The sequence below is a fragment of the Anabrus simplex genome, chromosome 8 (genome assembly GCF_040414725.1).
Source record: "Anabrus simplex isolate iqAnaSimp1 chromosome 8, ASM4041472v1, whole genome shotgun sequence".
Lineage (NCBI taxonomy): Eukaryota > Metazoa > Arthropoda > Insecta > Orthoptera > Tettigoniidae > Anabrus > Anabrus simplex.
Genome location: NC_090272.1, coordinates 36,592,697 through 36,605,766, shown reverse-complemented (window position 1 = coordinate 36,605,766; position 13,070 = coordinate 36,592,697). Strand labels below are relative to the sequence as shown.

The following is a 13,070-nucleotide window of genomic DNA, read 5'->3' as shown; positions in this document are numbered from 1 at the left end:
GGCAAAATCAGACCCTGGATGTTAAACAGATAAAGATGAAGACATCGTCTTCAAGCAGAAGTATAATTCGTAACACGCCCTTGCACTTCTGTTGCTCTTACTGGTTCTGTTTGGTCATTCTGTAATTATAACCTCATTCCTACCCGTCGGCGAATCAAACCCCTGGTCTCTCGCGTTACAGGTGGGGATACCGAGCAGATAATTGCTGAAGAGTCCAATATAATATCCAATAAGGAAGTGCCCCCGTATCCTAAACCTTCCTTCATTCCAAGTTCCTGTAAGCTTAGCTGTGTTAGACATTGCCTATAGGCCTACATCTCCTCAATATTAAAAAAATGGAGAAAGAGTACTGTTTCCGCCCGGGATCGAACCGGGGACCTTCCGCGTGTAAGGCGGATGTGATAACCACTACACCACGGAAACGCACGTTCACCGCCGTGCAGAGTTATTGTTGGATTCATGCCTGACGGAGATAGTGAGCGATACAGACGAACACCGTATTGCACGATTATTGAGAGTTTGAAGTTCAAGGAGAGAGCGGACGCGAAGCTGATTGTCAGGTAGCTCTTGGTAGAGCGGTGGACTGTAGTTGTCAAAGTTATCAGATATCCGTAGGTCACTGGTTGAAGTCCCACCCGCGGAATTTTTTATGTTCAGGGTAACCGCAACATAGAACTCTTTCTTCGTAATCTCGCTTATTCTTGCAATTCATTTGAGTAAGTTGCTTTGCGTCCGCCTCTGTGGTAGTGGGTAATATTGTACCGGGCGGTACACCTCCACGCCGCCAATTCAAATATTGCGCCAGTTGAAATTTCTCTACAGGAGAAAGCCTGAACTTTAACAAACTGTATTAACTCAATGTTAGCCGCCTCTGTGGTGTAGTGGTTAGCGTGTTTAGCTGCCATCCCCGGAGGTCCGGGTTCGATTCCCGGCTCTGCCACGAAATTTGAAAAGTGGTACGAGGGCTGGAACGGGGTCCACTCAGCCTCGGGAGGTCAACTGAGTAGAGGTGGGTTCGATTCCCACCTCAGCCATCCTCGAAGTGTTTTTCCGTGGTTTCCCACTTCACCTCCAGCCGAATGCCGGGATGGTACCTAACTTAAGGCCACGGCCGCTTCCTTCCCTCTTCCTTGCCTATCCCTTCCAATCTTCCCATCCCGCTGCAAGGCCCCTGTTCACCATAGCAGGTGAGGCCGCCTGAGCGAAGTACTGGTCATACTCCCCAGTTGTATCCCCCGACCAAGAGTCTGAAGCTCCAGGACACTGCCCTTGAGGCGGTAGAGGTGGGATCCCTCGCTGAGTCCGAGGGAAAAGCCGAACCTGGAGGGTAAACAGATGATGATGATGATGATGATGATTAACTCAACGGTTACTGTAAATTTGGTAATTTTGAAGTGTTCTGAACTGTGTCTATTTTGTTTTGTGTTTGTTTGTTCCGTATCGAGAAGTTTGGACAGTCTCTAACAGATGTCTCTACCAAAACATTGATAACACTCTGGTGTAAACGAATGAACTTTCTTGAAGAAATTTAGCATTCGTAAGTTTCGTTTTTACAAAATTTTGTTCTGTGGTTTGTGCGTTGGCAACAGTTATTCTCTCGTTCCGCCTGTTTTGAATTTAACCAATAACTAATTTTTGAAATTAATTTCTGACCAATAGTGTCTTTCTTTCTCAATGTTGATGTGTAACTTTCAGCTATCCAATAAATGCGAAAGGGTGTGTCTACTCATTCCTGAAAGGTCTCGAATGTTCCACGAGGATATATAAGCTGCTGATTTTTTGTCTCGGGGCCACGTCAGTAACATCTTTCTTAGTGTGTGATAATGTAGCAGGGGGCGGGAAGCGCCTCTTTCTTCAAGATGCAGTTCTTCTACAAGGTAATGGCCTGTTAACATCTTTATTTCTTGCTAGCTCAGCAGTTTAACCCTCGGAGAGGGTTCGAAAACTTTAGTATGTAACCTATTTTTTAAAATGTAAATTCTTATCTGTCTATCTATAAAATACACACCTGTAAAGCGGGATAGAGAGTGCTTCACCCTCTCGTACTCGCCTTCATTTTTGAAAGAGGAGGTGACTATTTTTCTTAACCGTTCTTCTCTTCTTTAATATAGTAAAGTTTTCTCATACGTGTCACCTCCCTAGCTTGGGATTAGCCTCTGTATGATCGGCCTAGCGCCACATAGGATTTAGACAAACTTGGTGTAGGAGTGCAAGTTATCGCCTCCATTCATTTTGTATTTTGGGCCAGTTACTTAAACCGTTTCGTTTTCCTTCCTGCGAAGGCCCAGTAGATTGGGTACTAGTTACCCCTGTTTCCTTGTGTACCTCAAGGGAAGATAGAAATGAAGTTTGTTGTAGCCTTTGATAGGCTTGTAAAATTGAGAGCGGGTCTGCCCTTTTTCTTAACATGTAATTAGGAGCAAGTGCTCCTCGTAATTTGGGGTTTTCTGCCCTTCAGCAATTGCGGTTGTGAGCTGAGAGCTCAGGAATTAGACTTGGGGCTCGAAGCCCAAATCTTGTAACAAACTGTAATTTGTTAATGTGTTGATCTCCTAGTTGGTACCTGTTATACTTTGTAAATAGTTGATTTTGAAAAGAAAATATATCCTTTGTTATAGTTTTAAATTAACTTTAATTTTGTAGTTGAGACCTACTCCAGCCCACACCTTCTTTCACCTCTAACAACCACGGATATCTCCGTAACAAATACAATTAGCTTCCAACCCCTGTGGCCAGGGTACTAAATTTGAAAAGTGGTACGAGGGCTGGAACGGGGTCTACTCAGCCTCCGTAGCTCAACTGAGTGGGGGTGTGTTCGATTCCCACATCAGCCATCCTCGAAGTGGTTTTAGTTTTTCCCACTTCTCCAGGCAAATGCCGGGATAGTACCTTACTTAAGGCCACTCCGATTCCCACTCTTCCTTGTGTAATCCCTTCCCATCTTCCCATTCCCTTGTCATCCTCCCCAGTTGTATCCCCCGACCCAGAGTCTGAAGCTTCAGGACTCTGCACTTGAGGTGGTAGAGGTGGGATCCCTCGCCGAGTTCGAGGGAAAATCAGACCCTGGATGTTAAACAGATAAAGATGAAGACATCGTCTTCAAGCAGAAGTATAATTCGTAACACGCCCTTGCACTTCTGTTGATCTTACTGGTTCTGTTTGGTCATTCTGTAATTATAACCTCATTCCTACCCGGCGGCGAATCAAACCCGGGTCTCTCGCGTTACAGGTGGGGATACCGAGCAGATAATTGCTGAAGAGTCCAGTATAATCTCCAATAAGGAAGTGCCCACGTATCCTAAACCTTCCTTCATTCCATGTTCCTGTAAGCTTAGCTGTGTTGGACATTGCCTATAGGCCTACATCTCTTCAGTATTAAAAACGTGGAGAAAAAGTGCTGTTTCCGCCCGGGATCGAACCGGGGACCTTCCGCGTGTAAGGCGGATGTGATAACCACTACACCACGGAAACGCACGTTCACCGCCGTGCACAGTTAATGTTGGATTCATGCCTGACGAAGATAGTGAGCGATACAGACGAACACCGTATTGCACGATCATTGAGAGTGATAATTTCAAGGAGAGAGCGGACGCGAAGCTGATCTACTGGTAGCTCTTGGTAGAGCGGTGGACTGTAGTTGGCAAAGGTGTCAGATATCCGTAGGTCGCTGGTTCGTATCGCAGCCGGGGTAATATTTCAAGTTCAGGGAAACGCACCATAGAATTACTTCCTCGTAATCTCACTTATCCTTGCAATTAATTTGAGTAAGTTGCTTTGCGTCTGCCTCTGTGGTAGTCGTTCGAAATTTGAAAAGTGGTACGAGGGGTAGAACGGGGTCTACTCAGACTCCGTAGCTCAACTGAGTGGAGGTGGGTTCGATTCCCACATCAGCCATCCTCGAAGTGGTTTTAGTTTTTCCTACTTCTCCAGGCAAATGCCGGGACAGTACCTTACTTAAGGCCACGGCCGCTTTCCCCTCGTCCTTGTCTATTCCCTTCCCATCTTCCCATTCTTTTGTCATCATCCCCAGTTGTATCACCGACCCAGAGTCTGAAGCTGCATTACTCTGCACTTGAGGTGTTAGAGGTGGGATACCTCGCCGAGTCCGAGGGAAAATCAGACCCTGAATGGAAAACAGATAAAGAAGAAGACATCATCTGCAATCAGAAGTATAATTCGTAACACGCCCTTGCTCTTCTGTGGCTCTTACTGGTTCTGTTATGTCATTGTGTAAGGATAACCTCATTCTTACCCGGCGGCGAATCAAACCCGGGTCTCCCGCGTTGCAGGTGGGGATACGGAGCAGACAATTGCTGAAGAGTCCAGTATAGACTCCAATAAGGGAGTGCCCACGTACCCCAAGCCATCCTTCATTCCAAGTTGATGTTGCTCACGTCCGTAGGTTTAACCTCACATTGCCCTACACGTGACCCCCGCGTGGTGCTAAGCGAGCAACAGAGACTAGATGCCGCCGTACTTTCCTCAGAGACCTCACGGCAATGACAATCAAAGATTTAGTCCTTTTCAGGGCGCAGCATCCTACACATGACACTAGGCCCTCAATTAACCATCTGTCACCTAAACATTGAGGGTATAAGCAGAGCCAAAAGTGAATACTTATCCAAGATGCTTCTGGATCATTCTGTTGATATTCTGGTGCTACAGGAAACTTATTGTGAAGATGAACATCAGTTGATTACCAGGGGGAAAATACCTGGGTACAAACTAACTACCGGACTTCACCACCCTAAATATGGCATCGCCATCTATATGAAGAACAATATTGACAAGTATGAAATTCTGCCACCAGACTCCATGCATAATATCTTCACCGCATCTGTCAAGGTTCAAAATATTACTATCACAAACGTTTACAAACCCCCAATGGTTAATTAGCCAGACCCTATCACACAAAAACCCACCGAAAATAATGTTATCCTAGGAGACTTTAACAGCCATCATACATTATGGGGCTATAAGGATAGCGATGAGAATGGCAATAGGCTATTGCAATGGATAGACATTAATAACCTGACACTGGTGTATGATGCCAAGGACAAAGGTACATTCCATTCAGCACGTTGGGATCATGATTATTCTCCTGACTTGTGTTTTATGTCACATGGACTAATGACCCAATCTTCACAATCACAAAGGCAAGTACTGAACGATTTCCCACGAAGCCAACACAGGCCCATAATCTATAAAATCTGCCTGCAAATCCCAATAATTAGATCAATACCTAAAGCTCGGTGGAATTTTCAGAAAGCTGACTGGAAACTGTACTCCTCGTACACTGATGCTAACATACGATGGGTAAAACCATCTCCTGAGAACTACGTCCGTTTCGTGGGATTAATCAAAGCTGCTGCTAAGCGAAGTATTCCGAGAGGATTCTGTAAGGATTACATGCCTGGGTGGAGTGAGGAAACTAGCCGTATATACAAAGAGTACGAACAAGACAACAGTCATGAGAAAGCTACCGAACTGCTGGCATCCTTGGACAGTGGCAGGAAAGAAAAGTGGAACAAAACTGTTGAAGGGCTCAGCTTTACTCACTCAAGCCGCAAAGCTTGGTCTCTTATCCGAAAATTGGACTCTTCAAACAAGCCAGCAAGAAAACGATCATCTATAAACTTAGAGAACCTTGCTAACTACATTGTCTCCTCATCCAGGCCCATGAAAGATAAGAAATACATCAGAAAAATTCGATCTGAGCTCAAGCGGTTAAGACAAGAAGCTGAACCTCATACCATCTACTCTCGACCATTTCCTCCAGAGGAAGTACGGCATGACCTGAAGTCCCTCCAGAACGGTAAAGCAGCTGGATTTGATGGTGTATATCCAGAGCTACTGAAGAACTGTGGCCCCGCAACTGTACGCTGGCTGGCGTCCTTCTTTAGCAATATACTGCACACTGGACGTGTACCCCGAGTATTTAAGTGAACCAGATCTACAGGCCAATTTCGCTATTGTGTGTTACATATAAACTACTGGAAAGGCTAATTCTGAACAGGATAGCTCCTGCAATTGAACACCTGATCCCAATAGAGCAAGCTGGGTTCCGCCCCAAGCGAGACTGTAGTGACCAAGTCCTTGCCTTAACATCATATCTGGAGATTGGTTTTGAGAAGAAATTTAAAAATGTTTCTGTCTTCCTTGATCTGACAGCGGCCTATGATACTGTCTGGAGACCTCCTGAAGCTCATCAAGATTGTACCTTGTCTTAAGGTGATTACTCTCATTGATAAGGTACTGAGTAATCGATTATTCCAGGTATTCTCTGAAAATTCCAGGAGTAGATTTCACAAATTGAATAACTGCTTACCGCAGGGTTCAGTCCTAGCCCCTATACTGTTCAATTTGTACATCCATGATATTCCAGAAACTACAGCTCGGAAATTCATTTATGCCGACGATATAAACCTAACAGTACAGAGATCTACTTTCAAGGAGGCTGAGGATATAATATCTGAAGATCTACGGGTGATAGATGAATACTTTAGGAAGTGGAGACTTCAGCTAAGTCCTTCGAAGACGGAAGTAGCCGCGTTCCATCTCAACAACTTAGAGGCTACTTATCAACCTAGGATACGGTTCAGGAATCAACTTTTGAAATACAATAGTACACCAAAATACCTAGGTGTAACATTAGACAGATCACTGACATACCGAAGTCACATAGAAAAAACAGCCGCCAAACTTAAGACTCGGAATAACCTGCTGAGCAAGTTAGCTGGAACTTCATGGGGAGCTGACGCCAATACTTTGCGAACTACCGCCTTGGCCATGGTGTATTCTACAGCTGAGTATTGTGCCGGAATATGGTTAAATAGCTCTCACTGCAATCTAATTGATATCCAACTTCGCCAGGCTATGCGTATTGTATCCGGCACGCTGTACGCAACTCCAGTGCAATGGTTACCTGTCCATTGCAATATCTCTCCCCCTCATATAAGGAGACAACAAGCACTTAATAGCTTATGGTGCAGAATAGTGAAGAATGAGGCCCTTCCTATACATCAGAATATAAAGCAGCACACTGCAAGTAGGCTGAAATCAAGAAAACCAGCGAGGAAGACCGCTTTGGACCTCTCATGTCTTCGGTTCAATCCCAGGAATGCCTGGAGAGAAGAGTGGAGGATGTCATCACCCAGTGGCTTATGTGATATCTCCGACCCCAGCACGAAACTGGCTGGCTTTAGTCTCCCCCGTGCTGTTTGTTCAACCCTGAACAGGATCCGATGTTGTGTCGGTAGGACTAGCGCAGCCTTACATCCGTGGGGATGGGTAGATTCTCCCTGCTGTGACTGTGGTGCTCAAGTGCAGTCTATCAAGCACATAGTTCAAGAGTGTCCCCTACGTGCATTTCCTGGCTCCGTGGAGGAATTTTTTTGAAGTAACACCAGAAGTGATTACATGGATAAAAAATTTGGACATAAAAATATAAAAGTGAAGTTCTGCTGCTGTCACCAACTTGTATATTTGTATATTTTGTATTACATTTGTACATTTTGATTGTCATGTACACATCATACGCTAATAATAATAATTCCAAGTTCCTGCAAGGTTAGCTGTGTGGGACATTGCCTATAGGCCTAAATCTTTTCACTATTAAATAACATGGAGAAAAAGAATTGTTTCCGCCCGGGATCGAACCGGGGACCTTCCGCGTGTTAGGCGGATGTGATAACCACTACACCACGGAAACGTACGTTCTCCGCATGCACAAATAATGTTGGATTCTTGCCTGACGAAGATAGTGAGCGATACAATTGAACACCGTATTGCACGATCATTGAGAGTGATAATTTCAAGAAGAGAGCGGACGCGAAGCAGATCCTCTGGTAGCTTTTGGTAGAGCGGTGAACTGTATTTGGCAAAGGTATCAGATATCCGTAGGTCGCTGGTTCAAATCCCACCCGGGGTAATATTTTAAGTTCAGGGAAACGCACCATAGAATTATTTCCTCGTAATCTCACATATTCTTGCAATTTATTTCAGTAAGGTGCTTTGCGTCCGCCTCTGTGGTAGTGGTTCGAAATTTGAAACGTGGTACGAGGGGTGGAACGGGGTCTACTCAGCCTCCGTAGCTCAACTGAGTGGAGGTGGGCTCGATTCCCACATCAGCCATCCTCGAAGTGGTTTTTCGTTTTTACCACTTCTCCAGGCAAATGCCGGGATAGTACCATACCTAAGGCCAAGGCCGCTTCCCCCTTTTCCTTTTCTAATCCCTTCCCATCTTTCCATCCCTTGTCATCCTCCCCAGTTGTATCCCCCGACCCAGAGTATGAAGCTTCATGAATCTGCACTGGAGGTAGTAGAGGTGGGGTCATTCGCTGAGTCCGAGAGAAAATCAGACCCTGGACGGTAAACAGATAAAGAAGAAGACATCATCTTCAAGCAGAAGTATAATTCGTAACACGCCCTTGCCCTTCTGTGGCTCTTACTGGTTCTGTTTGGTCATTCTGTAATTATAAATTCATTCTTTCCCGGCGGCGAATCAAACCCAGTTCACCCGCGTTACAGGTGGGGATACCGAGCTGGCAATTGCTGAAGAGTTCAGTATAGACTCCAATAAGGAAGTGCCCACGTACCCCAAACCTTTCTTAATTCCAAGTTCCTGTAAACTTAGCTGTGTGGGACATTGATTATAGGCCTACATCTCTTCTGTATTAAAAACATGGAGAAAAAGTACTTTTTCCGCCCGGGATCGAACCGGGGACCTTCCGCGTGTAAGGCGGATGTGATAACCACTACACCACGGCAACGCACGTTCACCGCTGTGCAGAGTTATTGTTGGATTCATGCCTGAGGAAGATAGTGAGCGATACAGTTGAACACCGTATTGCACGATCATTGAGAGTGATAAGTTCAAGGAGAGAGCGGACGCGAAGCAGATCGTCAGGTAGCTCTTGGTAGAGCGGTGAACTGTATTTGGCAAAGGTATCAGATATCCGTAGGTCGCTGGTTCATATTCCACCTGGGCGAATATTTATATTCAGGGAAACGCACCATAGAATTATTTCCTCGTCATCTCAATTATGGCCGCCTCTGTGGTGTAGTGGTTAGCGTGATTAGCTGCCACCCCCGGAGGTCCGGGTTCGATTCCCGGCTCTGCCACGAAATTTGAAAAGTGGTACGAGGGCTGGAACGGGGTCTACTCAGCCTCGGGAGGATAACTGAGTAGAGGTGTGTTCGATTCCCACCTCAGCAATCCTCGAAGTGGTTTTCCGTGGTTTCCCACTTCTCCTCCAGGCGAATGCCGGGATGGTACCTAACTTAAGGCTACGGCCGCTTCCTCCCCTCATCCTTGCCTATCCCTTCCAATCATCCCATCACCCAGCAAGGCCCCTGTTCAGCATAGCAGGTGAGGCCGCCTGGGCGAGGTACTGGTCATACTCCCCAGTTCCAGGGCACTGCCCTTGAGGCGGTAGAGGTGGGATCCCTCGCTGAGTCCGAGGGAAAAGCCGAACCTGGAGGGTAAACAGATGATGATGATGATCTCACTTATTCTTGCAATTAATTTGAGTAAGTTGCTTTGCGTCCGCCTCTGTGGTAGATTTTAATATGATTAGCTTCCAACCCCGGTGGCCAGGTTTCTAAATTTGAAAAGTGGTACGAGGGCTGGAACGGGGTCTACTCAGACTCCGTAGGTCAACTGAGTGGAGGTGGGTTCAGCCATACTAAAACTGGTTTTTCCTTTTTCCCAATGCTCCAGGCAAATAGTGCATTACTTAAGGCCACGGCCGCTTCCCCCTCTTCCTGGTCTAATCCCTTCGCCCTTCCCATTCCCTTGTCATCCTCCATAGTTGTATCACCGACCCAGAGTTTGAAGCTTCAGGTGTTAGAGGTGAGATCCCTCGCCGAATCCGAGGGAATGTTAGACCCTGAATGGAAAACAGATAAAGAAGAAGACATCATCTTTAAGCAGAAGTATAATTCGTAACACGCCCTTGCCCTTCTGTTGCTCATACTGGTTCTGTTTGTTCATTCTGTAATTATAACCTCATTCCTACCCGGCGGCGAATCAAACCCAGGTCTCCCACGTTACAGGTGGGGATACCGAGCCGATAATTGCTGAAGAGTCCAGTATAATATCCAATAAGGAAGTGCCCACGTATCCTAAACCTTCCTTCATTCCAAGTTCCTGTAAGCTTAGCTGTGTGGGACATTGCCTATAGGCCTACATCACTTCAGTATTAAAAACATGGAGAAAAAGTACTTTTTCCGCCCGGGATCAAACCGGGGACCTTCCGCGTGTAAGGCGGATGTGGTAACCACTACACCATGGAAACGCACGTTCACCGCCGTGCAGAGTTATTGTTGGATTCATGCCTGAGGAAGATAGTGAGCGATACAGTTGAACACCGTATTGCACGATCATTGAGAGTGATAAGTTCAAGGAGAGAGCGGACGCGAAGGTGGTTGTCAGGTAGCTCTTGGTAGAGCGGTGGACTGTATTTGACAAAGGTATCAGATATCCGTAGGTCGCTGGTTCAAGTCCCACCCGGGGGAATATTTCATGTTCAGGGTAACCGCAACATAGAACTCTTTCTTCGTAATCTCTCTTATTCTTGCAATTCATTTGGTTAAGTTGCTTTGCGTCCGCCTCTGTGGTAGTGGGTAATATTGTACCGGGCGGTAAACCTCCACGCCGCCAATTCAAATATTGCGCCAGTTGAAATTTCTCTACAGGAGAAAGCCTGAACTTTAACAAACTGTATTAACTCAACGGTTTCTCGGAAGATGTCACTACTGTAAATTTGGTAATTTTGAAGTGTTCTGAACTGTGTCTATTTTGTTTTGTGTTTGTTTGCTCCGTATCAAGAAGTTTGGACAGTCTCTAACAGATGTCTCTACCAAAACACTGATAACACACTCTGGTGTAAACGAATGAACTTTCTTGAAGAAATTTAGCATTCGTAAGTTTTGTTTTTACAAAATCTGTTCTGTGGTTTGTTGGTTGGCAACAGTTATTCTTTCGTTCCGCCTGTTTTGAATTTAAACAATAACTAATTTTCGAAATTAATTTCTGACCAATAGTGTCTTTCTTTCTCAATGTTGATGTGTAACTTTCAGCTATCCAATAAATGCGAAAGGGTGTGTCTACTCATTCCTTAAAGGTCTCGAATGTTCCACGAGGATATATAAACTGCTGATTTTTTGTCTCGGGGCCACTTCAGTAACATCTTTCTCAGTGTGTGAATATGTATCAGGGGGCGGGAAGCGCCTCTTTCTTCAAGCAGCAGTTCATCTACAAGGTAATGGCCTGTTAACATCTTCATTTCTTGCTAGCTCAGCAGTTTAACCCTCGGGGAGGGTTCGAAAACTTTAGTATGTAACCTATTTTTTAAAATGTAAATTCTTATCTGTCTCTCTATAAATTACAAATCTGTAAAGCGGGATAGACAGTGCTTCACCCTCTCGAAATCGTCTTCACTTTTTAAAGAGGAGGTGACTATTTTTCTTAACCGTTCTTCTCTTCTTTAATGTAGTAACGTTTTCTCATGCGTGTCACCTCCGTAGCTTGGGATTAGCCCCTGTATGACCGGCCTAGCGCCACATAGGTTTTAGACAAACTTGGTGTAGGAGTGAAAAATTATCGCCTCCATTCATTTTGTATTTTGGGCCAGTTACTTAACCCGTTTCGTTTTCCTTCCTGCGGAGGCCCAGTATATTGGGTACTAGTTACCCCTGTTTCCTTGTGTACTTCAAGGGCAGATAGAAATGAAGTTTGTTGTAGCCTTTGATAGGGTTGTAAAATGAGAGAGGGTCTGCCCTTTTTCTTAACATGTAATTAGGAGCAAGTGCTCTTCGTACTTTGGGGTTTTCTGCCCTTCAGCAATTGCGGTTGTGAGCTGAGAGCTCAGGGATTAGACTTGGGGCTCGAAGCCCAAATCTTGTAACAAACTGTAATTTGTTAATTTGTTGATCTCCTACTTGGTACCTGTTATACTTTGTTAATAGTTGATTTTGAAAAGAAAATATAACCTTTGTTATAGTTTCAAATTAACTGTAATTTTGTAGTTGAGACCTACTCCAGCCCACACCTTCTTTCACCTCTAACAACCACGGATATCTCCGTAACAAATACAATTAGCTTCCAACCCCGGTGGCCAGGGTTCGAAACTTGAAAAGTGGTACGAGGGCTGGAACGGGGTCTACTCAGCCTCCGTAGCTCAACTGAGTGGAGGTGGGTTCGATTCCCACATCACCCATACTAAAAGTGGTTTTTCCTTTTTCCCACTTCTCCAGGCAAATGCCGGGATAGTACATTACTTAAGGCCACGGCCGCTTCGCCCCCCTTCCTCGTCTAATACCTTCCCATCTTCCCATTCCCTTGTCATCCTCCCCAGTTGTATCACCGACCCAGAGTCTGAAGCTGCACTACTCTGCACTTGAGGTGGTAGAGGTGGGATCCCTCGCCGAGTCCGAGGGAAAATCAGACCCTGAATGAAAAACAGATAAAGAAGAAGACATCATCTTCAAGCAGAAGTATAATACGTAACACGCCATTGCCCATCTGTTGCTCTTATTGGTTCTGTTTGGTCATTCAGTAATTATATCCTCATTCTTACCGGGCGGCTTATCAAACCCGGATCTCCCAGGTTACAGGTGGGGATACCGAGCAGACAATTACTGAAGCGTCCAGTATAGACTCCAATAAGGAAGTGCCCACGTACCCCAAACCTTCCTTAATTCCAACTTCCTGTAAACTTAACAGTGTGGGACATTGCCTATAGGCCTACATCTTTTCACTATTAAAATAACATGGAGGAAAAGTGCTGCTTCCGCCCGCGATCGAACCGGGGACCTTCCGCGTGTTAGGCGGATGTGATAACCACTACACCACGGAAACGCACGGTCTCCGCCATCCACAGTTAATGTTGGATTCTTGCCTGACGAACATAGTGAGCGATACAGTTGAACACCGTATTGCACGATCATTGAGAGTGATAAGTTCAAGGAGAGAGCGGACGCGAAGCAGATCCTCTGGTAGCTTTTCGTAGAGCGGTGAACTTTATTTGGCAAAGGTATCAGATATCCGTAGGTCGCTGGTTCAAATT

The 13,070-nt window shown here is 45.4% G+C and overlaps 5 non-coding genes across 5 annotated transcripts; all 5 read right to left on the bottom strand.

The window, feature by feature from the left end:
* Positions 1-350: 350 nt before the first annotated feature.
* Positions 351-423, bottom strand: TRNAV-UAC (transfer RNA valine (anticodon AAC)). The gene has a single exon. It is a non-coding gene; the product is annotated as a tRNA-Val (tRNA).
* A 2,975-nt stretch (positions 424-3,398) lies between these two features.
* On the bottom strand, positions 3,399-3,471 carry TRNAV-UAC (transfer RNA valine (anticodon AAC)). Its single transcript has one exon. It is a non-coding gene; the product is annotated as a tRNA-Val (tRNA).
* Positions 3,472-7,638: 4,167 nt separating this feature from the next.
* TRNAV-AAC (transfer RNA valine (anticodon AAC)) lies at positions 7,639-7,711 on the bottom strand. The gene has a single exon. It is a non-coding gene; the product is annotated as a tRNA-Val (tRNA).
* Positions 7,712-8,698: 987 nt separating this feature from the next.
* TRNAV-UAC (transfer RNA valine (anticodon UAC)) lies at positions 8,699-8,770 on the bottom strand. The gene has a single exon. It is a non-coding gene; the product is annotated as a tRNA-Val (tRNA).
* A 4,019-nt stretch (positions 8,771-12,789) lies between these two features.
* TRNAV-AAC (transfer RNA valine (anticodon AAC)) lies at positions 12,790-12,862 on the bottom strand. The gene has a single exon. It is a non-coding gene; the product is annotated as a tRNA-Val (tRNA).
* Positions 12,863-13,070: the final 208 nt, after the last annotated feature.